At 44.9% G+C, this 26318-nt stretch overlaps 1 long non-coding RNA gene across 5 annotated transcripts in view; it reads right to left on the bottom strand.

Moving 5' to 3' along the window:
* The window catches only part of LOC108283453, a 150229-nt gene that overhangs the window by 120862 nt on the left and 3049 nt on the right, over positions 1–26318 (bottom strand). For 4 of the 5 annotated variants that reach the window (XR_005195626.1, XR_005195627.1, XR_005195625.1 and 1 more), the window contains exon 2: positions 10782–10910. This is a non-coding gene — a long non-coding RNA (uncharacterized LOC108283453). Of the gene's footprint in view, positions 1–10701; positions 10911–26318 lie in introns of those variants that run through there. The other variant, XR_001816837.2, reaches the window with a different exon arrangement.

Genomic DNA, 26318 nt, shown 5'->3' with positions numbered 1-26318 from the left:
TTGGAGGGTGGAGGGCAGGAAGGTCAACTTTGGCCAGCCTGTGGGGCAGGGGAGGGACCTTGGCACTCCAAAGACCGGTTCCTTCTCAGCTCTTCTTGCCAATGGGAGGTGAAGATCTGCCTGTTCTCTTCTTCTGATCTCAGCTCACTGCAACTTCCGCCTCCTGGTTCAAGCAATTCTCCTGCCTCAGCCTCCTGAGTAGCTGCTATCACAGGCATGCACCAGCATGCCTAAATAATTTTTATAGTTTTAATGGAGATGGGGTTTTGTTCTGTTGGCCAGGCTGGTCTCGAACTCTGACCTCAAGTGATCCACCTGCCTCGGCCTTCCAAAGTGCTGGGATTACAGGTATAAGCCATCATGCCTGGCCCAAATTTCCTCTTCTTACAAGGACACCTGTCATTGAATTACTTCTTACCCACTCTAATTACTTCTTTTTGATTTAATCACATCTTTACAGACCCCACCTTCAAATACGGTTATATTCTGAGGTAACAGGGGTTAAGGACTTCAACATAGGAATTTTGGGGGCAGGGAACACAATTCCATCTCTAACCTGACTGGGTCAAGTATACATGTATACATTCCCCAGATTGACAACTAAGTTGATAAAGCCATGTTTCTCTCTACCACATTATCTATGGAGATCCCCCAGCCACGGGAGTGATGGCCAGTGAGAGACAGGGCTCCTTACAGAGCCATCAGCCTCCCTGCAACCTCCAAACGACCACTTCACCTTAGGCTACATGCAATCTGCAAGCAGCGCTTCCAGCCCCACTCAAGTCCAAAACAAATCCCCAGGGATGAATATGGGCTCCACGTGGGTGGTGGGATGAGTGATGGTTGTGACTTTTTCTTTCCTCAAATATTTACTGAATATCAAGTACTGAACTAGGTAGGCCAGGGGTGGGGGTCCATGGAAAAAGGCAGGGTCCCTTCTGTCAGAGTGGAGACTACAGACAAGGAAACAAGTAATGTGCTAGAGTCATCACTGCAACAGCTCTGAAGTCTGGTTCCAGGGGTCACACACTGTCCCAGTTTTGGCATCAAGCCTTGGGAAGCAGCAGCACAGACTTCCCCTTCCCTCTGTGGGGATTATCTCCACCCATGAGTGATGTTCCTGTGACTTGACCCACAGCACACACTGTGGACACCATCTGCTCTGCCTAGATGCCTTTGGGTTCCTTTTGCCCTGAGGGTGTGCCCGTTTGCAAGCTTTGCTTCAAAGGCCTACGTCAAAACTCTTCAGAGGGCTGCCCTTGGGCTACTGGATATACTCTGTCCAGGTGCAGAAGCGGGTGCAGAGCCTGAAGGACCTAGGACTTTACTTCTGCCCCCATGAACACTAGCCTACAGACCTTTGCCAATGCTGGAGTAGCATGACAGCCTAGAGGAGGGACAAACTCAGGGAAAGATTTACAGTCAATCCCCATTATTCGCAGATTCTGTATATGCAAATTTGCCTAAGCACTAAAATTTATCTGTAACTCCCAAATCAATACATATGGTGTTTTCACTGTCGTTTTTGGATGTACCCAGAGCAGTGAAAAAAATTGAGAGCACTACAGCAGCTGAGGTTGAGCAAGGCAACCTTCTTGCCTTGTTTCAGCTCTCATAACAAGTGTCCTTTTTGAGGTCTATTTAGTGCTGCAGTTTTTGCATTGCTGTGTTTTTTGTGGATGATTTTGCTGTTTGCAATGGCACCAAGAGCAGTGTTGAAGTGCTGTGTGGTGTTCCTCAGTTTGAGCAGGCTGTGATGTGCCTCACAGAGAAAACACATGTGTTGGGTAAGCCTTCTTCAGGCATGAGTTATAGTGCTATCATCCATGAAGTCAATGCTAATGAATGAACACTATTAAATGAAGTGTCTTTAAATAGAAACACACATAAAACAAGGTTGTGTATCGATCAGTTGACAAGTATGTGATCAGACACTCACAGGAACCTAGGCCCGCATTTCCCCTAGGAGCAATGTTTCAGTTTCACTAAATGTCCACAGCAACTTTACAGAACACAACTGCTGCCAAGAACAGGAGTCCACTATACATTCCAGAGGTCCCCTTTGTGTTCAGGCTGAGGCTGGGACGTTGCTTGTCTTCTCCCTATTACCTCCCTGGCTTCTCCCATTCTTAAACCAGCTTCTCCTGGGAGCACTTCCTTAATAAATAACTCGCACAAGAATCAACATCTCAGTCTGCTTTAGAGAAGTGGACCTGAAATAGAAAGGAAGCATGCTTCTCTCTTTGCTCCAGGAAGTTCCTTACCCCCTGTTAAAACTGATCCCTGCCTTCCTCAGAGACCAGCCCTGTACAATGTGAGTTACTACCGAGGAAGGAGACCCAAGCATCTAAGACCACCTTCCCCTTAACTTCCACACTGCATTTCAATAGAAGTAAAGGCTGGCTGACCGGGTGCCACCTTAATCGCCTTCCTACAGATAGTAGGCATGGTATGGGGGAATCTTTCCGGAAGGCATTGTTTTTACTTCAACAAGATCAAACCCCCACCCCATGCCTACTCCATGGACCAAGACCCTTTTCATATGTAATCTCTAAAACTGTAAAGTCAAGACTCTTTCACGTGTAATATCTAGAGTTGTAAGCCTATATAAAGGCAAAGTTTCTCTTTGTTAGGTGAGCTTGGCTATTGGGCAGCTGTGTGACTTGCTCCCGGCCGAAATACATCACTCCTTCCTTCCTAGCTCGGTGTCCGAGAGGTCTTTCTTGCGGCCGCTCCTGCTTCATTTTGGTTCCCTGACTGGAAACCAATTTTCGTTGGCAGACAGCCAGCACAGCCTTTCAGGCAGTTTGCCTAGCCCTTCGGAGCATCCCTGTGGGGGGCTCCCGCCTGCTTGGGTGACACGATTCCTGAGAATGCTCCCGGGCAGGTATTGGCCTGGTGGAAAGCCTTATCAGAGCAGAACCAGGAAGCCCCCGCAGTGTGGATCCACCCAGTGGCTGAACACCGAGAAGGAATGGGTACTTAGACAGTCTGGACAAAGAAACACGGTAGGATCGATCCAGGGAAATTTGCCCACCTCCTTTAGGGGGAAGCATGGCCTGATGACCCACGTGTGCCAGATTTGGCGCTCTTGAACTTGACCCTTTCTCTCTCTCTTTCTGTACCTAACCTTGGAAGTTTTGATTATGATTTTGATTTGGGTGGAGGGAGGAGAGCAATTGTGTGAGTGAGTGGAGAGGTCCAACTGGACTCATCAGCCGTGGGAGCAGCAGGCCCATTAGAGGGGGCCCTAAGTTCCGAGCAACTTGTGGGGCTGGTTGGAATTAGAGATGTCCACATAAGACTAAACGGAGGAGCTCTCACAATCTAGGTGTTGTGAGAGGGTTAACAGTCTCTCTTATACCAAGTAGCGTCTGAAATAAGAAAGAAAGGCGATTCTACCAGCCTGAAGCGAATGTGAATCGGAGTGTGTAGTGCGTCTTGATGGGTGGGAACTGCTGTGAGCAGAGTAACCCTCTTTAAACCGTGAGGACTGTCTTTCTGTGCGTAAACATGGGTCACACTCATAACAAGCCCACTCCTTTAGGGACCATGCTGAAAAATTTCAAGAAGAGATTCAGTGGGGACTATGGAGTAACTATGACAGCAGGAAAGCTAAGGACTTTAGTTGAGGTAGACCAGCCAGCATTTGGGGTGAACTGACCCTCAGAGGGGACCCTAGATGGGTCTCTTGTCTCCAAAGTATGGCATGAGGTTATATGCAGCAAACCAGAACACCTGGATCAAATTCCGTACATTGACTTGTGGTTACAGTTAGTTTTAAACTCTCTGCAGTGGCTAAGAGGACAGGCAGCAGCTGTGCTGGTGGTGAAAGGACAGACAGCTAGGAAAAAAACCCACTCCACCCGCCAAGAGACAAGGACTCCCAAGGTCCTGGCAGATTCAGTGGCAGAGACACCAACTCCTAAGGTCCTGGCCAAACTGATGGTAGAAGAGTTTTTGCCAATAATGCCCCCTCCTCCTCAAGGACTCCCTGCCCTTGGGCCTGAAGCTTCAGCACCTCACTAGAAATGCACACCCCTAAACCACCTGGAGTAGACAAAAGAGAATGCGAAGGAACTCCTCCCATTGCCACCTGCTTCCTGGGAGGAACTCCCCCTCTGGCAGCCCATCTGCCACCCAAGGCAGGGGTGTAGATGCCTTTAAGAGAGCAGAGGTATACAGGAGTGGATGAGGATGGCCACAAGGTAGAAAGGCGGGTTTTCATGTACCTGCTGTTCACCTTGGCTGATCTTATCAACTGGAAAAATAACAACCCATCTTATACGGAGAAGCCACAAGCTTTCATTGACCTACTGCAAACTATTATTCAGACTTATAACCCCACTTGGGCTGATTGCCACCAGCTGCTTATGTAGCTTTTTAACACGGACAAAAGGTGGAGTGTACTCCAAGCCACTTCCAAATGGTTGGAGGAGCATGTTCCCACAGATTACCAGAACCCCCAAGAATATGTCAGGGTGTAGTTACTGGAGACTGACCCCCAGTGGGATCCAAACACTCCGGAGGGCATGCAGAGGCTAATCTGGGACACAGAGGCCTTACTGGAAGGATTAAAAAAGGGAGCCCAGAAGGCTACAGACATTAACAAAGTCTCTGAGGTTACTCAAGGAGAAGAGGAAAGTCCTGCACAATTTTATGAAAGGCTGTGCAAGGCCTATAGCATGTATACTCCATTTGTCCTGACAGCCTCGAAAACCAAAGCGTGATAAATATGACATTAGTCAGTCAGTATGCAGAAGACATTAGGAGAAAGCTACAGAGGCAGGCAGGATTTGTGGGCATGAATACTTCACAGTTATTGGAAATAGCTAACCAGGTGTTTGTGAACTGAGAAGCAGTTAAGCAGTAGAGAAAGTTGTAGAGAAAATGAGCATCAGGCTCGATGAAATGCTAACTTGATAGCTGCTGCTATTAAAGGAGGGCCCCCAAGAAGGTGGGAAAAGGGGGATCCTGGAAAGCCACTCAGTCTGCTTGTCCATGCCTGCAGCGTGACCCGTGCGCTTACTGTAGGGAAGTGAGGCATTGGAAGGACAAGTGCCCCAGTTAACAGGAAAACGGTGATCCTAAGCATGAGGATTCAGATGAAAGTGGAGGAGCTCTGTTCAGTCTAATGGAAAGGCCACTGGACTGAAGGGGGGTCGGGATCATATGTCCCCAAAGAGCCCATAGTCTAGATAACAGTCCTGTAACCCCCCCCCATCAAAGGAAATAACCAATATTGCTGGAGCTACTGGGGTGTTAGAAAAACAGTCTTTCTGTTTGCCTTGGACCTGTTTGGTGGGAGGCCATAAAGTTACACAGAAGTTCTTGTACTTGCCGGACTGCCCCTAGACCCCTTGGGGAGAGACTTGTTATGCAAACTAAGGACTACTGCTAAAACTGCCTCAGGCAGGCATTATCAAGGCTCTCACAGTCTCTCCGGAGGTGGGGTGGCAACTCTTCCTAACCAAAACAAAAATTAACCCCTTGCTCTAGCCAAGCAATGGCCACAGGTCCAGGCAGAGGACAGTCTGCCAGGCCCCTGTGCTTATTAACAGTCAAGCCTGGGGCTCAGCCAGTTAGGCAAAAGCAATATCCAGTTCCCGGAGAGGCCCTAACAGGAATTCAGGTCCACCTAAGTAAAGCACTTAAGGGACTATTTATAGTTCCTTGCCAATCTCCGTGGAACACCCACCTCTTACCTGTTCCTAAACCGGGGACCAGTGACTACAGGCCAGTGCAGGACTTGTGCCTGGTTAATCAGGCCACAGTGACTTTGCACCCAACTGTGCCTAACCCATACACACTGCTGGGATTATTGCCAGCGGAGGACAGTTGGTTCACCTGCTTGGACTTAAAGGATGCTTTCTTTAGCATCAGGTTGGCCTCGGAGAGTCAGAAACTCTTTGCTTTTCAATGGGAAAATCCAGAAACAGTGTAACCACCCGGTACACCTGAACCCAGCTACCCCAGGGGTTCAAGAACTCTCCCACCATCTTTGGGAAGGCATTAGCCCGTGACCTCCAAAAGTTTCTTGCTAAGGACTTAGGCTGCATGCTGCTCCAATATGCTGGTGACTTTTTATTGGGACACCCCACGGCAGTTGGGTGTGCTAAATAAATGGATGCCTTACTTTAGCACCTGGAGGACTGTGGGTATAAAGTGTCTAAAGAGAAAGCCCAGATTTACCAACAGCAAATGTGATATCTGGAGTTCACCATCCAGCAGGGAGAGTGCAGCCTAGGAGCAGAAAGGAAACAAGTCATTTGCAACTTGCCAGAACCCAAAACTAAAAGGCAGGTGAGAGAGTTCCTAGGAGCCGTGGGTTTCTGTAAATTGTGGATTCCAAACTTCACAGTACTGGCCAAACCCCTACAACAAAATGACAAAGGAGGGGGAGACATAAACCCCTTAAACGGGGACCCCAGCAGTGGCAGGAACTGAAAGCGAAACTTTTACCAGCCCCGGCTTTTGGGGCTACCTGACTTAACAGAGCCTCTTACACTGTATGTGTCAGAAAGAGAAAAGTGACAGTTGAAGTTCTAACATGAGCCTTGGGGCAAAATTTAAATATCAAAGCACCCCACACAGTAGTGACTCTAATGAATACCAACGGACATCACTGGTAAACAAATGCTAGGCCAACTAAATACCTGAGCCTGCTAAAGTGAAAATCCCGCATCACCACTGAAGTCTGTGCAACACCTTAAGCCCTGCCATTTTGCCCCTGGTGCCAGAAGGCCCATGAAGTAACCCGTGTGCTGCTTTGAGACCTCATTCCTACGTTTGGACTGCCACTGCACATTGGATCAGACAACAGACCAGCATTTGTGGCAAATTTGGTCCAGAAAACAGCAATAACCTTGAGTATTAGCTAGAAACTGCATGCTGCCTACTGACCACAGAGCTCCGGAAAGGTGAAGAGAATGAACTGGACCATCAAAAATTGGGAAAATGTGTCAGGGAACAGGAATAAAGTGGGTGCAGGCACTTCCCTTGGTGTTAGTCAAAATTAGATGTACTCCCTCTAAGAAGACAGGATATTCCCCCTATGAAGTCTTATATCATAAGCCCCCTCCCATACTGCGGGCACTCCTGGGAACTCCTCAGGAGTGCGGAGAGACTGAGCTAGGACGACAGTTACAAGCTCTAGGGAAAATCACTCAGGATATTTCAACCTGGGTAAATGAGAGATGTCCTATAAGCACATTCTCCCCAGTTCACCCTTTCTCACCAGGTGATTGCATGTGAATAAAGGACTGGAATGTGGCCCCTCTGAAGCCATGGTGGAAAGGACTCCAGACCGTGATCCTGACCACTCCCATAGCCGTAAAGGTAGAGGGAGTCTCAGCCTGGATCCACCACAGCTGTGTGAAACCAGCAGCAGCTGAAACTTGGGAAGCTAGACCAGGCCCAGAGAATGACTGCAGAATCACCTTGAGATGGACAACAAGCCCTGCTCCAGCCACATCCCGGAAGCTGGCTGGTCCACACACAGCCGAAGCATGAGGAAGTTCATTGTGGGACTTATTCTTCTTAGTATTTGGACTTGTACAGTAGGGACATTAACTGATTTTGAAGAATGCTGTCAGTGTGTGCACCAGTTACTGAGGTAAGACGTAAAGTTACTGCCATTGTTTCATTCTACAGTTATTATGAATGTGCAGGGACACAGAAGGGAACCTGCTTATATAATGGTATTCAGTATAAGGTGTGTAATCCAGGGGATGGACAGCCTGATGTCTGTTACAATCCATCAAAACCCCCATGCATACGACTTTTAAAATTAAACTCCTAACAGGGCGATGGAACAGCCCTACTAATAGCTAAAACAGAGGAGAAGGGAAGCCCAAAACAGGTCACCCTAAGGTCTGATGCATGTGCAGCCATCAGTGCCTATCATTCCAGTTGAGGAGGCTATGGTTCCCTCGGATGGGAACAAAGTTACACAAAAGAGCATAAGTGTATCTGCCAGAGAACCTACTGGTGCAGTAAATGCATTTTTGGGTCATGGGTCATCTAGGCCAGTTGGAAAAATAATACAAATAATCTTGTTTGCCTTGTAAAAGGGAGGGACACCATTCCAAGGAGTAATGTCCTGTGTCTTGGGATATTGTAACCCAGTAGAATTAATGATCACAAACCCCCAAGACCCTAAATGGGAAAAAGGGTAGAGTGTAATGCTAGGAATTGATGGGAAAGGGCTTGATCCCAGAGTCAGTATCCAGGTTCAGGGAAAATCCAAAAACGCTCAGCCCAGCCAGTGTACCAGCCCTTCTAAAATATATTAATAAATAAGCCAGTGCTGGAACTTCTGAAAAAGACAAAGAACTTGTTCCTCCAACTTGCTGAAAATGTAGCCCATTCCCTTAATGTCATTTCTTGCTGTGTATGTGGAGGAACTACTATGGGTCATTGGTGGCCATGGGAAGCCCGTGAGTTATTATCCTCTGATCCTGTCCCTGACCTGACCTCAGTTCAAAGAATTCAAACCAACAGTTTCTGGGTTTTAAAGGATCTGATTATTGGACAATACTGTTGGAACAGAGAAGGAAAAGACTTCACTGTTGCAGTAGGAAAGCTTAGCTGCCTAGGGCAGTGACTGTATAATGGAACAGTGGACACTGCAACCTGGTGGAGCTCAAACTACACAGCGAAAAACCCCCTCCTAAGATTTCCAAAATTACAGGATGCTTGGAACCATCCTGGGTATCGGAGAAACGGGACGGCCCGGGCTGGGTTGTACTGGATATGTGGACACAGAACATATGTACAACTGCCTGAAAGATGGACAGGTAGCTGTGTCATAGGCACCATTAAGCCTTCCTTTTTCCTATTGTCTGCCAAGACAGGTGGGCTGTTAGGACATCTAGTCTACTCCGCCCAGGAGAAAAGAAGTCTAAAGATAGGTGAATGGGAAAATGCTAAGTGGGCACCGGAAAGAATTATTGAGTACTATGAGCTGGCCACATGGGTGGGGAATGGCTCATGGGGACACCAGACTCCTATCTATATGCTCAATCATAACCAGTTGCAGGCTGCCTTGGAAATACTCGTTAATGAAATGGGCAAAGCTTGGTCCATTTTGGCCGGATAAGAAACTCAGATAAGAAATGCGATTTATCAGAACTGGTTGGCCTTAGATTATTCGCTAGCAGCTAACGGAAGAGTCTGTGAAAAATTCAGACTGACTGCCGTCTACACATAGATGACCAGGGTCACACAGTTAAGAATATGACCAAACTGGCCCATGTGCCTGTGCAGGTATGGCACAAATTCAACCCTGAGTTCTTAAAGATTGGTTCTCAACCTTGAGAGGATTAAAGACCCTCATCATAAGCGTGGTAACAATAGTAGGTGTTCGTTTGCTACTCCCCTGTTTTCCCCCCCTTGTTACTCTAAATGGCTAAGAAATTCTTTACTACCGTAATAGACCAGAGAACCACATCACAAATGTTTTATATGTGTCATTATCAATCAGTTTCTTCAGAGGATCATAAAAATAAGAGTGAGAACTCTCACTAATGTTATAGGTGAGGTTCTCAAAGCTGGGAATGAGGAAGGAGACCCAAGCATCTAAGATCATCTCCCCCTTAACTTCCACACTGCATTTCAATAGAAGTAAAGGCTGGCTGACTGGGCGCCACCTATATCGCCTTCCTACAGATAGTAGGCATGGTATGGGGGAAACTTTCCGGAAGGCATTGTTTTTACTTCAACAAGATCAAACCCCCACCCCATGCCTACTCCATGGACCAAGACCCTTTTCATATGTAATCTCTAAAACTGTAAACCGAAGACCCTTTCACGTGTAATATCTAGAGTTGTAAGCCTATATAAATGCAGAGCTTCTCTTTGTTAGGTGAGTTTGGCTATTGGGCAGCTATGCACCTTGCTCCCCACTGAAATAAATCACCCCTTCCTTCCTAGTTCGGTGTCCAAGAGGTCTTTCTCGCAGCTGCTCCTGCTTCACTAGGAGGGCAGCCACTGTCAAGCTACAAAATAACAATGTCATGTTCTGTGATTGTTCAGACAATGGACTCCCACATTTGTTATGATGGCCCTAGGAGATGAATTCAGCATTCAGGAGAAGATATGATCCAGTTGCCTCCAAGACTAGAAGAGCAGCATATACAAATACATAATGCACATGATACACAGTAAATAGGCTTCCACAGTGATTCTTCCCAGAACAAAAGAGGCCTGCCCCAAAGTGACTGTCTTTCCGTAAACAGCACAGGGGTATTTTTCAAACAACAGGTTCACTCCTTAAATAAGCATTTAATTTCCTCATCAGCAAAACCTTATCACATTTCAAATAACATCTCAAATCACCACCTTCTATCCTCCAAGCTCTTTTATGTCTTCATTGTTATTTGTATAATTTTATTAATAATCTTTGTTGTGTATTAATTTATTAGGTATGTGTCTTCCTTAGCTTTTCAGCACCACTGCAACCATGTTTTGATTTATTTCAGATTTCCAATCTCTGACCTTTCACACTGTCCCTTACACTTTCTTCACTGTCTCTTCCCTTCCATGCCCAGACTGGTTTCATAATCTACTAAAACAATTCCTCCTTTGCAAAGGCCCTTAACACATGCATTGGTCTCCCGCCACTGAATGCAAAAGCCAAAACCCCAATCCATGTTGAACCTAACTTCTTTGCAACTCAGAAGCAACTGACCTCTGTTGGGGAAAAAAAAAAAAAATCAATCACATAATTGGCTGACTGCTTTAAATTTAATGTATGATCTTCAAACTTAAACAGGACTTACCATTGTCTGATAATCCTTCGTTTTACTGGTAGACTTGGTCTTTTCATCAGAGACAACTGGATCATATCTTCTCCTTTCCTACTCTCACTGTAGGCCCACCTTCAGCTCGTGATCTTCATTCACATCTAACTGAGAAAACAGAAAGCTGAATTAGTTACCTAAGGCTGCTGTGAGGGTTAATACTGAGTGTCAACCTGACTAGATTGAAGGATGCAAAGTACCTTGATTGATCCTTCAATAAATTTGCATATCAGTATGTATGGTGTTTTCAATGGCTAAATTCAACATTAACATTTTAGTCAGTGGGCTGGGGAAGGCAGACCCACCCTTAATCAGGTGGGCACCATCTAATCAGCTGCCAGCAAATATAAAGCAGGCAGAAAAACGTGAAAAGGCGAGACTGGCCTAGCCTCCCAGCCTACACCTTTCTCCTGTGCTGGATGCTTCTTGCCCTCGAATACCTGACTCCAGGTTCTTCAGTTTTGGGGCTCAAACTGGCTCTCTTTGCTCCTCAAGCTTGCAGATAGCCTATTGTGGGACCTTGGGATCATGTTAGTTAAAACTTAATAAATTCACACACACACACACACGTTATTAGTTCTGTCCCTCTAGAGAACCATGACTAATACAGCTGTTGTAACAAATTCCCATACACTTGGCTTGACACAACAGAAATTGATTCTCTCACAGTTCTGGGGCTAAAAGTCCAAAATCAAGGTGTCGGCAGGGCCACTCTTCCTCTGAAGGCTCCAGGGAAAAATCCTTCCTCGCCTCTGCCAGCTTCTGGTGACTGCCATCGATCAGTCATCTTCCTTGATTTATATGCATCATTATTCCAATGTCTGCCTCTGTTGTCACCTGGTCTTTGTCCCATGTGCCTATCTCTGTGCCCAAATTTCCTCCTTCTTCTAAAGTACCCATCACTGGATTAGGGTTCACTCTAATATGGGATGACCTCACCTTAACTTGATTATACCTAAAAAGACTCTACTTACAAATAAGGTTACATTCATGGTTTCAGGATGCACATGAATTTGGGGGTGGGGGACGGATTTGAGGAGATTAACACTATTTAACCAAATATAAAGGCCCTCCATCATCTTCCTGCAAGGCTAAATACAAACCTACTCACAAATGCTACACCCTTCCTGTCTTACTTGTGTTATAGAAAATGCAGGTCCCTACCAACAGGAGGGCAGGTCCTTGTCCCTACGAACATGAATCCCCCAATTTACGGGCAGTATGTTTCTTTTTGTTGCTGCAGTTACCCCCTTACCTAACATCAACAATGTCCCCCCACTACATCATTTCCAGCAGAATGAAACTATACATTAGCATCTCTCATCTTAAGACAAAAGATAGGCCAGGTGCGGTGGCTCACACCTGTAATCTTAGCACTTTTCAAGGTTGAGGCGGATGGATGACTGAGGTCAGGAGTTCAAGACCAGCCTGACCAACATGGCAAAACTCCATCTCTACTAGAAATACAAAAATTAGTGGGTCGTGGTGGTGGGCACCTGTAATCCCAGCTACTTGGGAGGCGGAGGCAGGAAAATCGCTTGAACCTGGGAGGTAGAGGTTGCAGTGAGCCAAGGCTGCACCACTGCACTCCAGCCTGGGTGACAGAATGAGACTCCATCTCAAAAAAAAAAAAAAAAAAAAAAAAAAAAAAAAAAAAAAAAAAAAAAAAAAAAAAAAAAGATAAAAGATAAACAAATCCTTGATTCCACATACCCTTCTCGTTAGTTATTTCCACCACCTTACCCTTCTACCCTTTGTAGAAAAACTTGCTACTAACTGAAGCACGAGTTGGCATATGGAAGAGGGAGCTGATGTAACAAAAACCTATAATATGTGACACTGGTTTTAGGACTGGACTGTAGGCAGAAGCCTGAAGGGTGGCCAGGGGGCTGCTGGTGGAGGCTGGAATAGCAGTCAGGAACCTTTTATTGCAAGCTGAGAAAGGGAGCCTTTGTTACAGAGACTGTCACCTACCTTTGTTTACCTGGAAGATAGAAAATGCTGCAGAGAAACTTGGGGATCTGGTAAAAAGATTTTTAGGCTTAAAGGGGAATAAGACAATTGCCTTCTCTTAGCTGTGCATAACAAGGTATTGTAAGAAAGAGATGTTACAGAAAGAACTGTTAAGCAGAATTTTAAAAAAATATTTCCAGCACTTGTTAGGTTAGAAAACAAAGCTATTTTTATTCCAGCCTCTCTAGCTAGCAAAAAAGTAAGAAGTGAACTCAGAAAAGATCAAGTCCAGGACCTGCCAGTAAAATATGGCCTGACATTCAATATCAAATGAAGAGTGCAGCTATCACACCCTTGAAGACAACAGAAAGATTTAAGGTGGTATTTTATAGACTTTTCAGGACTTTCTTTTCTAGGAATCTTAATGGCATCCCAAGTTGTACCAACTTGGAAAAGAAGGGATACAGACAGTTCCAAAATAAAGAAAAATTCGCTCCCAATTTTCTATGGGCAGGAAGTAGGCTGAGAAATCTACTTAACTGCCAATATGAGCCATTTCTTATAGGAAAAGGATGACTCTAAGAGTGAAGAGCTGGCACGAAAAATGAAGAATCTTGACAAATGCTTACACAGTGGGGCTTGTTCTCTTGGGAGCTACCCAATACCCTATAAAGCAGCTTAGGATGAAATACTAAATAATGGGAGCCATAGAGTGAGAGAGACTGCAGGATGAGGGACCATCTTGAAGGTTCTAACTGCAGCTGAGTTGCCAGCTGAATGTAGCCACTGGAGTGACTTTTGCTATATCATGAGACAGAAGAACTGCCCAGCTGAGCCCAGTTAACACACAGAATCATGAAAAATAAATCATTATTTTTAGCCACTAAGTTTTAGGGTGGTTGTTATGCAGCACAGATAAAACATTTTTCTATCTTTATTCAATCTCTTGATAGCACACTCAATGTAGCTGATCATCCCTTCTTATTAAAAAACTTACATATCTGGCAATTAAGACTCCATGACTTCTGGTTTTCCCTTTACCCGACTGGCTTTTCCTTTAAACCTTAGTTCTATCAGTCTCCTCCTTCTCTTTTAGAGGGGCAGCTCCTTGGAGTTCTCATTTACACTCACTTCTAGGGGGAATCTCATCCAGTTGTGTAGGTTTAAATACCATCTATATATTCATAACTCTAGTACTGACCTCTTCTATAAATGTCAGACTCACAGATCCAATGTCTGGCTGGGCATTTTTCCACTTGTATGTTTTTATAGGTATCTTCTAACTACCCTTCTGCCTTAAAACCCTTAATAACTTATGTTTTAAAAGTGGTGCAATCTTGACTCACTGCAACCTCTGCCTCCTGGGTTCAAACAATTCCCATGCCTCAGCCTCCCAAGTAGCTGGGATTACAGGCATGTACCACCCCTACCAGCTAATTTTTTTTATTTTTAAGTAAAGATGGGGTTTCATCATGTTGGCCAAGCTGGTCTCAAACTCCTGGCCTCAAGTGATCCACCTGCCTCAGTCTCCCAAAGTGCTGGGATTACAAGCATGAGCTACCACACCCGGCCCCAGGGTTTGTTTTAATCAGGTATACCAAGATACGCAGACACAGAAGTGACTATGATGAAGGAAGGTTTTATACTCACAGATCTCTAGAAATAGGAAGGCACAGCATGCCACACAGGGCCACACAGGGAGGCACCAGTACATGTCTATTTTTTGCCCCTACTGTTACCTATCGCCTCAGCCAGTCATGATGTTAAAATATTTGACAAATAACTCCCTCTTCAGGTAGAAAAAGCTTTAGGATGGAGCTAGTTTCAATGAGGTTGAAAAAAGACAAGCCTTTTCATGAGTTTTTTGCACTTGATAGGTCAAATAATGACTCTTCTTTGGGAATGAGACTTTGAAGTAACTCCAGCCATGTCTACTGTCTCTGGTAGAGGTACTAGCTACATGGGCTGTAAGTTTTCAAGGCTACCATGGAACTACAAATGGGGGGCTGATAGGACTACACCTTAAAATACCACAAAGATTGCTGTTCTCACTGAGAGTTTGCTGTTTTTCTTCACTAAATGCTAGATGGGTTGTTGCAAGCCTTTGACTAATTTCCAGGGCCCTAAGAAAGTTGATTCTGATGATTATTGTCAGATTTTTCATCGCTTTTATGGAAGGTCAAACTTTCTGGGGTCCTTAATCCACCATTTTCACTGACATCACTCTTCCTTTATTTTTAAAAAATGTTATTTCATTGCAAAACACTTTTATTGGAAACCACAACTAAAATTAAAAAGTAACTTTTCTTTCTGTCCCCCAGGGTGGAGTGCAATGGTGTAATCTCGGCTCACTGTAACCTTCACCTATTGGGTTCAAGCAATTCTCCTGCCTCAGCCTCCTGAGTAGCTGGGATTATAGTCACCCACCATCACACTTGGCTAATTTTTGTATATTTTAGTAGAGATGGGGTTTCACTATGTTGGCCAGGCTGGTCTCGAACCCTTGACCTCAGGTGATCCACCCACCTTGGTGGATCCTGTTAGGCCTCCGAGTCCGAGCCTGGCCATTATAGCCTTGGTGACCCACAAGGACACCTCTGGATGGTCCCCAGAAGCCAGAAAGTCTGAGGTAACCACAAGTAACCAGGTGGCCACAGAAAGAAGTGAAACAACTTGTTCCTGCCTCAACTAATTGCTCTCCCCCTGCAACCTGCAACCATTGTTCCCGCTCAGCCTTGCAGAATTTCCCCAAGGAATTACCGCAAATTTTCTTTTGCAATACCGCTTGGCCACAATATAAATTGGACAATAGCTCTAAATGGCCAGAAAACAGTACCTTTGATTTTTCTATCCTGCAGGTTCCAGACAACTAATGTCGTAAAATGGGCAAATGGTCTGAAATTCCCTATATCCAGGCATTTTTTTTACACACCAATCCCTCCCTAATCTCTGCTCCTTCTTTCCCTTCCACCTGCCCAGAATCCTCCTTGTCTATCAACCCTTCCAAACTTTTTCCTCTCTGCCTGTCCAAACCAGGCCCTAATCCAGAGCCTAACCCCCCACCTAGATCCTTCCTCCTCTTCCACTGCCCACAGCCCACCTCCTTATGCCCCTCCTGTCACCTCCCCACCTCATACCCAGTCAGGCTTGCAGTTTAGTCCCGCCACTACCTCCTCTGCCCCTGCCCAACAATTCCTTCTTCAAGAGGTGGTTGGTGCCTAAGGCATAGTTAGGGTGCACGTTCCTTTCTCTTTATCTTACCTTTCCCAAATTGGCCAACAGTTAAGCTCCTTCTCATCAAATCCTCCAATATTTTACCCAGTCCTATAATCTCACCTGGAGTAACTTAAATGTCATCATTACTTCTACTCTCACCACTGAAAAATGTTTATCACCCAATCAGCCCCTAACAATAAAAAGCTACAGAAAAAAATCTGGCCCTCAAATCCCCCAATAGCAATTAATTAACCTCGCTTTCAAGGTGCTTAACAACAGGGAGAAAGCAGCCAAGCAGCAACACATTTCACAACTGCAAATGCTTGCCTCTGCCATAAGACAAACCCCAGCCACACCACTGACTCACAAAGACTTCAAAGTTGGTACCTTGCGTCAAGTGTCAGAAACCTGGCCACTGGGCCAAGGAATGCCCGCAGCCCGGGATTCCTCCTAAGCCCTGCCCCATCTGTGCAGGGCCCCCAATGGAAGTTGGACTGTCCGACTCACATTGCTGCTTCTCAGCTTAGTGGCTAAAGACAAATGCTGCCCAAACATCTCGGAGGCCCCCTGGACCATCACGGATGCTGAGCTTCGGGTAATTCTTACGGTGGAGCGTAAGTCCATCCCCTTCTTAATCAATACGAGGGCTACCCAATCCACACCAATCTGTCTCCTTGGCCTCCATAACTGTTGTGGGAATTGACGGCAAGGCCTCCAGGCCTCTCAAAACTCCCCAAGTCTAGTGTCAATTAGGCCAGCACTCCTTTCCACACTCTTTCCTAATCATCCTCACTTATCCAGTCCCATTAGGCCAAGATATTCTAACAAAATTCTCTGCCTCCTTAACTGTTCCTGGGCTACAGCCACAGCTTTGCCACCCTCCTCCCTGAACCCATACGTCCCTCAATAGCTCCCCTTATGTCCCCCTACCTTAACCCTAGGGTTTGAGATACCACCTCCCCATCCATCCTGTAGTGCCAAACTTCTATACTCTCCCCAACTTCTCTAAAACTCACCCGAATTCCTAAGAAAATTTCTATCTTGCCATTTCACTCTCTTCCTCCATTCTGTGTGCCAAGACATTTCCTGGTTCCACCCCTGGATGCCAACCTTAACCCATTCTTTGTTATACCAGTGCAACCCAAACCNCATTCCTCACTCCTCCTTTTGCTCTTTAAAGACAGCTCTAGAAACTGCTCCCACACCAGCTCTCCCCAACTCATCCTAACCCTTTTCCTTATACTATACACTGCTGAAATTCAGGGTTGTGCAGTTGGAGTTCTTACACAAAAGCCAGGTCTGCGTCCTGTTGCCTTCCTCTCTAAACAACTTGACCTGACTGTCCTAGGTTGGCCCTCATGCCTGCATGTGGCAGCTGCCTCTGTTCTACTCCTTCCTGAGGCCTTCAAAACTGCAGGCTCTGCCTCACTCTCTACAGCTCTCACAACCTTCAGGCTTAGTATCCTCTTCGCATCTTCCACATCTGTTATCTGCCCCACTTCTTATCCAACTCTATTCGCTCTTTACTGAAACTCCCACTGTGACTATTGCACACGGCCCCGATTTTAATCCAGTCTCGCATTAAATACCAAACATAAACACAAGCCCTGAGCCCCATGACTGTATCTCCCTAATCCATATAGCATCCTCCCCCTTTCCACATATTTCTCTTTCCCATTCCAGACCCAGATCATACCTGGTTTATTGATGGTAGTTCTTCAAAGTCCAGTCAGTTTGCACAGGCTAAAGCTGGTTATATGGTTGTATCCCACTCATCTATCATTGAGACTGCCACAGCCCCTCCCTCTACCACTTCTCAGCAAGCTGAATTAATTGCTTTAACTTGTACTATTACTCTTGCGAAGAGACTGTGTAAATATCTATACTGACTCTAAATACGCCTTCTACATCCTATCCCACCATGCTGCCATATGGGCAGAAAGAGGCTTTCTCACTACACAGGGATCTTCTATTATCAATGCTCCCTTAATACAGGCCCTTCTTAAGGCTGCTCTCCTCCCAGCCAAGGCCGGAGTTGCCAATGTAAAGGGCACCAAAAAATTTCAGATCCCATTGCCCAAGGAAATGCTTTTACTAATGAAACAGCAAAAAAGGCAGCAAATGCACCAGTATCCCCTCCTAGCAGACAATATTTTTCCTTTTCATCAATCACGTCTACTTATTCTCCTTCTGAATCTTTAACCTACCAGTCACTTCCCACTTAAGGAAATTGGTTTTGGGATCAAGAAAAATTCCTTCTTCCTGCTTCACAAGCCCCTTCTATCCCCTCTTCCTTCCATAACTGTTTTCATGTGGATATAAGCCTTTAACCCACCTCTTAGAACCTTTTATCTCCTTCCCTTCATGGAAGTCCGTCCTTAAAATAATTACATCTCAGTGCTCCTCTGCCACTCTGCCAACCCCCAGGGATTTTTAAAACCTCCTCCCTTCCCCACTCACCAAGCATGGGGATTTACCCCCGTGCAAGATTGGCAGATTGACTTTACTCATATGCCCCATGTCAATAAATGTAAGTATCTTCTTGTATGGGTGGATATCTTCACAAGGTGGATTGAAGCCTTCCCTATTGGAACAGAAAAGGCCACTGCTGTTATTTCTTGTCCGTTAAATGAGCTAATTCCCTGATTTGGCCTGTCTGCTTCCATACAATCTGACAATGGCCCCTCTTTCATTAGCCAAATCACCCAAGCAGTCTCTCTGGCCTTTAGCATTCAATGCAATCTCTATGCCCTTTATGCCCTCAGTAATCAGGAAAAGTGGAAAAAGCTAATGGCCTCCTAAAAACACATCTTACAAAGCTCACCCTTCAACTAAAGAAGGACTGGGTATCCCTTCTACCTATTGCTCTTCTCTGAATTCGTTTCACTCCCCAGGAACCCACAGGATATAGCCCCTTTGAACTCTTATATGGCCATATCTTTCTGCCTGGGCCTAACTTTCTCCCAGACACTAGTCCTCTTGGAGATTATATTCCAGCTCTCCAACAAACTAGGTGGGAAATTCGTCAAGCTGCTAACCTCCTCTTACCCACTCCAGATACCTGGCCTTACGAAGACACCTTAGCCGTATGATCGGTGCTGGTCAAGGATCTAACCTCTCCAGCTCTACAGCCTCGATGGAAGGGTACCTACCTAATTGTCTACAGTACCCCAATGGCTATCCATCTACAAGACCACCCCCATTGGGTTCACTAGTGCCAGATTAAACTGTGCCCATCAGATGACCAGCCTAGCCCATCCACCTTCCCTTGTAAGTCACAAGTACTTTCTCCTACTTCTCTTAAGCTAACTCGAATTCCTGAAAAGTAAATACAAACCACACATCAGTTTAGTTTATATTCTAACATTAACAGGAATCCTGAGAGTCAAGGAAAGATGGCCGAATAGGAACAGCTCTGGATTGCATTTCACAGTGAGAGCTATGCAGAGGGTGAGTGATCTCCGCATTTTCAAACGAGGTACCAGGTGCATCTCAATGGGACTGGTTGCACAGTGGGTATAGCCCAAGAAGGGCAAGCCAAGGCAGGGTGGGGTACTGCCTCACCTGGGAAGTGCAATCCCCAGAGGACCCCACTCCCTACCCAACGGAGGCCATTGGGGGCTTTTCTAGCCACTCCAGCACTCTGGTTCAGATACTGTGCTTCTCCCACAGTTTGTACTGCCCACAGACCAGGAGATTCCTGGGCCGAAAAGCACCATGAGTTTCTAGCATGGCTGTTTCAGCTGGCGCCGCAGGTTTCTGCACAAAAACTCACACAAAGCTGGGTGGCTGTTTCAACTGGTGCCTAGAATGCCTGGGAGACAGAGCCACACATTCAACTGAAAAAGAGGGGGCTGAAAGCAGGGAGCCAGGGGATCTGGCTCAGTGGGTCACAACCCCACAAAGACTAGCAATCTGAAACACTCTGGCTTGAGAGTTTCGCAGCAAGTGCAGCAATTTGAGCTTGACCTGGGATGGTCGAGCTCTGTTGGGTGAAGGGCATCTGCCATTACCAAGGCAGTCCGCCATTACTGAAAACAGTCCGCCACTACTGAGGCAGTTTGCCATTACTGAGGCAGACCGCCATTACTGAGGCAGTTCTAACTGTACCTCTGTAAACAAAACTGCAAGGAAGTTTACACAGCAGCTGGGCAGAGCCCGCAGCAGCTCAGCAAAGCCTCTGCTGGCAGACTGTGACTAGACTCCCTCCTTGCTGGGCAGGGAATCTCTGAAAAAAGGCAGCAGCACGTCAGGGACTTATAAATAAAGCCCCACCTTCCCAGGACAGAGCACCTGGGAAAATAGGCAGTTATGAGTTCTGCTGCAGCAGACTTAAATGTACCTGCCCAGAAGCTCTGAATGGAACAAAGGAGCTCCCAGCACAGCACTTGAGCTCTGATAAGGGACAGACTGCCTCCTGAAGTTGCTCCCGACCCCTATATATCCAAAGAGGTACCTCATAAAGGAGAGCTCTGGCTGACATCTGGCAGGTACCCTTCTGGGACGAAGATAACAGAAGAAGAAACCAGCAGCAACCCTTACTGTTCTGCAGCCCCCATGGTTTATTCCCAGGCAAGCAGGGTCTGGAGTGGACCTCCAGCAGTCCTGTAGCAGAGGGGCATGACTGTTAGAAGGAAAACAAAAAAACAGAAGGAAATAGCTTCAACATCAACAAAAAAGATGTTCACTCAGAGACCCCATCTGAAAGTCACCAACTTCAAAGACAACAGGTAGATAAATCCAAGAAGATTGGAAGAAACCAGCACAAAAAGGATGAAAATACCAAAAACAAGAACGCCTCTCCTCCTCCAAGTGATCACAACTCCTCACCAGCAAGGGAACAAAGCTGGATGGAGAATGAGTCTGATAAATTGACAGAAGCAGGCTTTAGAAGCTGGGTAATAACAAACTTCTCTGAGCTAAAAGAACATGTTCTAACCCAAGGCAAACTAAGAACCTTGAAAAAAGGTTAGATGAAATGCTAACTAGAATAACCAGCTTAGAGAAGAACATAAATAACTTGATGGAGCTGAAAAACAGCACAAGAACTTCGCAAAGCATATACAAGTTTCAATAGCCAAATCGACCAAGCAAAAGAAAGGATATCAGAGATTGAAGATCAACTCAATGAAATAAAATGAGAAGGCAATATTAGAGAAAAAAGAGTGAAAAGAAATGAACAAAGCCTCCAAGAAATATGGGATTATGTGAAAAGACCTAATCTATATTTGATTGGTGTACCTGAATGTGACGGGGAGAATGAATCCAAGGTGGAAAACACTCTTCAGGATATTATCCAGGAGAACTTCCCCAACCTAGCGAGGTAGGCCAACATTCAAGTCCAGGAAATACAGAGAATGCCACAAAGATATTCCTCAAGAAGAGAAACCTCAAGGCACATAACTGTCATATTCACCAGGGTTGAAATGAAGGAAAAAATGCTAAGGTCAGCCAGAGAGAAAGGTCAGGTTACCCACAAAGGGAAGCCCATCAGACTCACAGTGGATCTCTTGGCATAAACACAAGCCAGAAGAGAGTGAGGGCCAATATTCAACATCCTTCAAGAAAAGAACTTTCAACCTAGAATTTCATATCCAGCCAAACTAAGCTTCATAAGCGAAGGAGAAATAAATTCCTTTACGAACAACCAATTGCTGAGAGATTTCGTCACCACCAGGCCTGCCTTACAAGAGCTCCTGAAAGAAGCACTAAACATGGAAAGGAACAACCAGTACCAGCCACTCCAAAAATGTACCAAATGGTAAAGACTACTGACACAATGAAGAAATGGCGTCAACTAACGGGCAAAACAACAAGCTAGCATCAAAAGGGCAGGATCAAATTCACACATAACAATATTAACCTTAAATATAAATGGGCTAAATGCCCCAATCAAAAGACACAGACTGGCAAATTGAATAAAAAGTCAAGACCCATCGGTGTGCTGTATCCAGGAAACCTATCTCACGTGCAAGGACACACATAGGCTCAAAATAAAGATATGGAGAAATATTTACCAAGCAAATGGAGAGCAAAAAAAAGCAGAAGTTACAATCCTAGTCTCTAATAAAATGGACTTTAAAGCAACAAATATCAAAAGAGACAAAGAAGGGCATTACGTAATAATAAAAGGATCAAGAAGAGCTAACGATCCTAAATATATACGAACCCAATACAGGAGAACCGAGATACATAAAGCAAGTTCTTAATGACCTACAAAGAGACTTAAACTCTCACACAATAATAGTGGGAGACTTTAGCACTCCACTGTCAATATTAGACAGAGCAACGAGACAGAAAATTAATAAGGATATCCAGGACCTGAACTCAGGCCTGGGCCAAGCAAACCTAATAGACATCTACAGAACTCTACATCCCAAATCCACAGAATATACATTCTTCTCAGCAGCATATCGCACCTACTCTAAAATTGACCATTTAATTGGAAGTAAATCACTCCTCAGCAAATACAAAAGACTGGAAATCATAACAAACAGTCTCTCAGACCACAGTGCAATCAAAATAGAACTCAGGATTAAGAAACTAACTCAGAACCGCACAACTTCATGGAAACTGAACAGCTGGCTCCTGAACGTCAACTGGATAAACAATGAAATGAAGGCAGAAACAAAGATGTTCTTTGAAACCAACAAAAATGAAGACATAATGTACCAGAATGTCTGGGATACATTTAAAGCAGTGTCTAGAGGAAAATTTATACCGATAAATGCTCACATGAGAAGTGAGGAAAGATATAAAATCGACATCCTATCATCAAAATTGAAAGAGCTAGAGGAGAAAGATAAAAAAAACTCAAAAGCTAGCAGAAGACAAGAAATAACTAAGATCAGAGCATAACTGAAGGAGATAGACACACACACAAAAAACCTTCAAAAAATCAATAAATCCAGGAGGTGGATTTTTGAAAATATCAACAAAAGAAACCGCTAGTCAGATTAACAAAAAAGAAAAGAGAGAAGAATCAAATAGATGCAATAAAAAACGATAAAGGGGATATCACCACTGATTCCACAGAAATACAAACTACCATCAGAAATTACTACAAACAACTCTATGCACGTAAACCAGTAAATCTGGAAGAAATGGATAAATTCCTGGACACTTGCACCCTCCCAAGACTAAACCAGGAAGAAATTGAAACCCTGAATAGATCAATAACAAGGGCTGAAGTTGAGGCAGCAATTAATAGCCTACCAACCAAAAAAAGTCCAGGTCCAGACAGGTTCACAGCTGAATTCTACCAGACGTACAAAGAGGAGCTGGTACCACTCCTTCTGAAACTATTCCAAACAATCCAAGAAGAGGGAATCCTTCCCAAATCATTTTATGAGACCAACATCATCCTGATACCAAAACCCGGCAGAGACTCAACAAAAAAAGAAAACTTGAGGCCAATATCCATGATGAACATAGATGCAAAAGTCTTCCATAAAATACTGGCAAACCAATTGCAACAGCACTTGGATAAAAAGCTTATCCAACATGATCAAGTAGGCTTCATCCCGGAGATGCAAGGCTGGTCCAACATACCAAGTCTGTAAACGTAATTCACCACGTAAACAGAACCAAAAACAAAAACCACATGATTTTATCAATGGACGCAGAGAAGGCCTTTGACAAAATTCAACAGCCTTTGAGAAGGCAATATTAGAGAAAAAAGAGTGAAAAGAAATGAACAAAGCCTCCAAGAAATATGGGATTATGTGAAAAGACCTAATCTACAACAGATGCTAGAGAGGATGTGGAGAAGTAGGAACACTTTTACACTGTTGGTGGGAGTGTAAATTAGTTCAACCATGTGGAAGACAGTGTGGCGATTCCTCAAGGACCTAGAAATAGAAATTCCATTTGACTCAGCAATCCCATTACTGGATATAAACCCAAAGGATTATAAATCGTTCTATTATAAAGACACATGCACACATATGTTCATTGTGGCACTATTTACAATGGCAAAGACCTGGAACCAACCCAAATACCCATCAATGATAGACTAGACAAGGAAAATGTGGCACATATACACCATGGAATACTATATAGCCATAAAAAACAATGAGTTTGTATCCTTTGTAGGGACGTGGATGAATCTGGAAACCATTCTCAGCAACTGACAAAAGAACAGAAAATCAAACACTGCATGTTCTCACTCATAGACGGGTGTTGAACAATGAGAACGTACGGACACAGGGTGGGGAGCATCACACACTGGGGTCTGTTGAGGGTCATTAGGGGAGGGACAGCAGGGGACAGGGAGATTGGGGAGGGATATCATGGGAAGAAATACCAGATATAGGTGACAGCCAAATGGAGGCAGCAAACTACCTTACCACGTATGTACCTATGCAACAATCCTGCATGATCTGCACATGTACCCGAGAACCTAAAGCACAATAAAAAAAACAAAAACAAACATCAATTTGTATGCATTAAATATATGCCATGTTTATTTGTCAATTATACTCCAATAAATCTGGAAAAAAAACAACAGGAATCTTTCTCTTAACTTTGCTATTTGCAACAGGCTCTATGCAGTCACCCCTAAAACTTGGTCTACACTTCACAAGCTCTCTATTCCTACTGCTATCTAATCATAGTTCTAGTCGCCCTTCTCGTCCACATTTAAATGCCCTATACTTGCTTGCCTTGCCAGTTCAATGCTTTCCTCCAGACCATTTTAGCTGACATCTCACGGTTCTACTCACGAACTTCCACCCTTGACTCCTTTCTTGAGTGGACAAATAACCTATGTGGCAAGGGACACTCCAATTCTTTCACCGTGATGAAGTCCTCTTCTTTACTTTTCTACTCATCTTATTCTCAGTCTCATTCTGTCACTCCCTATCCCTTCCTAATTACCTTCAACATACCATCAGTCTAACCCATTACCTCCTCATTAATTCCAACCCACTGCTGGCAAAAAACTGCTGGCTCTGCATCTCCCTTTCTTCCTCCTCTTATACCGCTATTCCTGTCCTGCCAGCCGATTGGGCTACGTCTTCCGTCTTCCTGCACCTACACACCTCTTTTGATAGTCCCCATCTCTACCCTCCCATAGAGCTTCTCTATTTCTTAGATAAGTTTAGCAAAACTTCCTCAGACATTTCATACCAACAAGCTGCTATACTTCTCTGCAACTATTTACAGCAACTCTCATCTCACATTAACTCCACTCTGCCCATATTAGGACCCCTTACTACACAACTATCCCCACTCCTGCTCCTCTATGCATTTCCCATCAACAAACCACTGGAATTCCCTTGGGCAATCTTCTATCTTCTAAGTGCTGCTTTACTCTTCATCTCCAAAGCCCTGACACACACGTTAATATGCCGTTAGGAGCATACTCACTTTGCTTCACCGACAAACGCTCTATCACTACTAATAACCTAAAAATATTAACAGTCATTATTGTCTAGGTCGGCACCTTCCCAGTCTCTCACTCCATCCTTGGCTACCCTCTCCCTGTTCCTCAGATTCTCCTCTTAGCCCCTCTGCATGCTTACTCAAACCTGGCCCTTCAAATGTTAGTGACAGACTATTTGTTGATACCACATGCTTCCTCATACATTATGAAAACCAAACTGCCCCCACCACACAGTTACCATCAATCTCCCTTTCAACCCCCTAACTGCTGCTGTTCTTGCTGGATCTTTAGGAATTTGGCAATCTGACTCCCCTTTCAAGGATCCCTCCCAGCTTTTCACCCTACGTTTTCAATTCTGCCTTCCCCCAGGTCTCCTCCTATGTGGCTCTCCACTTTTATGTGTCTACCCACTAACTGGAGAGGAACCTGTGCCTTAGTCTTCCTTATTCCTCAAATTCAATTTGCCAGTGGTAATGAGCAACTGCCTGTCTCCCTAATGGCACCTACTCGAAAAAAGAGTCACCCAGCTAATTCCATTACTTGTGGGAACGGGGCGTGCAGCCTCCACTGTAGGCCTTGGAACTGGCATAGTGGGGGTCACCACCTCTGTCACAACATTCCGCAGACTGTCTACTGATTTCTCTGCCAGCATTACAGACATATATAATACCTTGTCTGTCCTTCAAGCTCAAATAGACTCTTTAGCTGCAGTCTTCCAAAACTGTCGTGGTCTCGACTTACTCACTGTAGAAAAGGGAACTCTGTATATTTCTCAATGAGGAATTTGGCTTTCACTTAAATCAAACCGGCCTAGTTTATGATAATATCAAAAGGCTCAAAGACAAGGCTCCAAAATTTGCTAATGAGGCAAATAACTATGCCAAACCTGGTATATATTATCCCATCCTAGCTGGATGTCACGGCTCTTTCCACTCCTTACTCCCCTAATACCCAACCCCCTC

This window comes from Cebus imitator, unplaced genomic scaffold (assembly GCF_001604975.1).
Source record: "Cebus imitator isolate Cc_AM_T3 unplaced genomic scaffold, Cebus_imitator-1.0 Scaffold260, whole genome shotgun sequence".
Lineage (NCBI taxonomy): Eukaryota > Metazoa > Chordata > Mammalia > Primates > Cebidae > Cebus > Cebus imitator.
This window is presented reverse-complemented; position numbering and strand designations above follow the sequence as displayed.